Below are 3518 nucleotides of genomic sequence, written 5' to 3' on the forward strand. Positions count from 1 at the left end.
GCTCTTGAATCTAGAACTACACACGACCTGATTCTCGTATAATCAGAGATATGTAGGCGGTCTAATACCAAGGTCTCAATTGTACCCTTTTTCAACTCTATGTTGTTTCAATTGATTCGACTGACATTTCTTGTCGGTCGGACAAAATTGGCTACTAAGTCAATGTTGGTTGCCTGACAATTTATTCTTCATTCCCAAACAACCAAGGGGTAGCTGTTGACACCCAATTTTGACCGACCTTAACCATTTTTAGGAATGTTATTCGATTAAATACGTATTTTAAAATTTATTTAAAGTTTAGAATTTTAGTCGATTTTGCATGAAAATCATATATTTTAGTATTTTTACATTATAAAATTTTTGTTAGAACATTTGAAAATTTATTAATGAATTTCGTATGCTTTAAAATTTAAGTGATTTTCGATTATATAAAAAATATTTTTAACATTTGTAGTATTTTAATTGGATAGCAAATTTCTTAATTTTCCTCAAAATTATTTAAATTCTAGCCTATTCTATTATAATTTATTTCAATTCTAGACTATCCAATTCCAATTTTATTTCAATTATAACTATCCTCTTCCTTTCAATTCTAGCCGATTTTATTACAATTTTAGCTATTCTATATCCAATTAAATTTGATTTTAAGACTCCATCTATTAATCTCATCCGTTCATTTAAATAATTAAATTCTAATCAAATCCTAACCCTCTATCTCTACCTAATCTAACGGTTGAGATCAACTTTTCCTATCTCTTTCTTTAACACCAAAGACCCCAAAACATAAAATTCTAATTCATTCTCCCTCCCCTCTCCCTGGCAGCCGCCACCTCCCCCTTTATCTCTTTCTCTCCTCGTTTTCTTTTCTCCGGCGAAACGCCGCCGCCCTCCGTCCCTCTCTTCATCCTTTCTCTTCTCCTCTCCTCCGCCCCTTTCTCCTCTTCCTTTTCTTCCCCTCGCCTTCTTCTCCCTTTTTCTCAGGCCACCAGCTGCAACTAGGCAGCAAGTGAAGCGGCAACCGCCAGCAACGCCGACGACGAGCAGCCATCAGCAGCAGCATTACAACTAGAGACACCCACCAGCCGCCCCTCACCCTCCATTTCTTTCTCCACTTTCCTCCCTTCTTCTCCCCTTTCTTATTTCTATTTTCTCTTCCTCTTTTTGCAGGAACCAGCAACTCCTACCGGTGAAGACAACACCGACCAGCAGCAGCGAGGACAAGAAGAACCGGACAACAGCTTGGCGAGAAACAACTCCGGCGGAGTTTCGAAGGTTTTAAGGTAGTCAAACACGGATCTTTTAACAGATCCGTCCCCGGTACACTCTATTATTTTGCTGTTACTCCACATACATGCTTGTTGATAATATTTATCGATTGTCTGATTAATCTTGCTATTGTTTTTTGGGATATTCAAATGATGTGCAAGTTGCAATTAGTAAATGTTTAATACTAGTTTATAATTTTGTATCTTTAATTGATTATTGATTGATCAATTAGAATAGAGACTTGCAATAGATTTAGTCATGTTGGGTTTTACTGTTCCTCTCGTATGAAAATTCTAGCATAATATGTGACTCTTGGCACATATTGATTTCTTGTCATCTTTTTTCTTTTTTAAAAAAAATTAATTCCATGTGCTAGCATATTATTTCAGTCTTGATTTATTCGTCTGCCATAATTAGTGTTCTTCCTGTATTTTAATTTAGGACAAACCTTTAATTTACTCCGATCTTATGGAGGGACATTGACATTTGATGGTAAATGTTGATAATTGATTTCCTTTAAATAATTGTTCATATTTGCTTGTTTGTCTAATTTATGAATTTCAGAAAGTTGATATTTTTTTTCCTTGATTAAGCTTGGACTGATTTCTTACTTGTTTATATATGGTAAAATAATAATAGTAATTTATAACCTGTTTTTGGCTCCTTTTCAATAGAAAAAATAATTTTAGTTAATCCCTCCTTCCATTAATATTTGCCTTGATTAATGACAATCTTATTATTTGCTTGTCATATTTAGTTGCTCATATTTGATAAAATAAATTAATAATAAAATCTGATTTTTGGGCTCTTCTTTATTTAAGGAAAATATATTGCTCTTCCTAAGTCTTACTTGCTTAAGTTTGGTAATATTTTTTTAATAATCTGATTTGGCTCTCTTAAAATAAGAAAAAATTTAATTAATCTATTTTTTTTTCTTATTTGTAAATTGTCTGATTTCTTACTTTTTTTATATATGGTAAAATAATATTGCTTTAGGTCTTCTTTATTTATGGTAAAAGAATTATTATGCTCCTAATTTATTCTAATTTATTCCTTTCCTTATGTGTCCTCTTCCTCTTTGCTATATAAATAGGACCATCTTCTCATTCACTCATGGTCTCACTTTTTAAAACAAGTTTCTCTCATTACTCCTCACTCTCTCTTTGTTCTCTTGCTACTCTTAAAATAAATTAAGATTCCGGTAACAAGGGCTCTTCTTTGCTACTTTGCTACTTTGCTTTTGTTCGAGTAAAAGTTGTATCAACTTGTTTCTGTTGCTACCATTTCTTTTCTAATTAACCGATTAGTATTCTTAATTAACATTTACATTATTTTTGCATTCATACATTTGTGTAAGTTTATTGTTCTATTCTTTTCTATATGTATAATTTGTTGTTAAACAATTGCATGTGTCTCATCTTGTCTAAAAATAAATTTCATTACTAGTGTAGCTATTTGATTGCTTTGACAGGTTTCAAACTTGAAGTTCAAGTTGAAGATTAGCTATGAAGAGATTACTTTGTTTAATTCATGTATTTGAATCTATATATTTCTTTTTTTTAAAAAAATATTTGTATAACTCAAAAGATCTCATGTATAAAATATATTTGGGGATCGCCTAAGGGGAGGGGGAATTATATGTTAATTTGCAAACTTATTTGTGTTAGAAAGAATGCCTATAGGATTTTAATTTGTTTGATAAAACGACTTTAGATTTAACTAAAAAAGAACTAAAAAACCAAATCATCTTTGCTTAATTATTTGGTTGATCTTGTCCAACTAATAAATTGAAGTTACTTCTATTCTAATTGCATTTTAATGATCTTGTTATGACTATAGATCTCTTCTTAACGTGCTAAAATGCTAAACAATTTGTGTTCATATTTTGTACAAAATGATTCAAACGAATAAATAAAACTTATAGAATCTATGTAAAGGTCTTAAGTATATTTTAATAACTTTTTTGCATATTGAAAATGTGATAAATCTGCTACTTTTCTAAACTATAGATTTGGGCTTTAATAATAACTCTGCAGCTATTCCTAATTATTTTCTGCATCTAATAAAATGACTGCTTGATTTTTTTTCCGCATTAATCATAATCTGTTGCATTGTGATAATTTTTTTTGCTTAAAAAATATATTTTCAGCATTTATAATAGATATATAAATCTGCCACTGTTTTAAAAAATAATTTTCTGCATTAAATTTTTCACGCATCTAAAACAATTTTCCGCATCAATAATAAATCTA

General features: G+C 30.6%; 1 long non-coding RNA gene across 1 annotated transcript; it reads left to right on the forward strand.

Annotated features, from left to right (window-relative positions):
• The first annotated feature begins 463 nt into the window (after positions 1-463).
• Positions 464-2919, forward strand: LOC114076097. The gene is made up of 2 exons (XR_003576711.1): positions 464-1280; positions 2738-2919. It is a non-coding gene; the product is annotated as an uncharacterized LOC114076097 (long non-coding RNA).
• Positions 2920-3518: the final 599 nt, after the last annotated feature.

The sequence above is a fragment of the Solanum pennellii genome, chromosome 2, assembly GCF_001406875.1.
Source record: "Solanum pennellii chromosome 2, SPENNV200".
NCBI classification, from domain to species: domain Eukaryota; kingdom Viridiplantae; phylum Streptophyta; class Magnoliopsida; order Solanales; family Solanaceae; genus Solanum; species Solanum pennellii.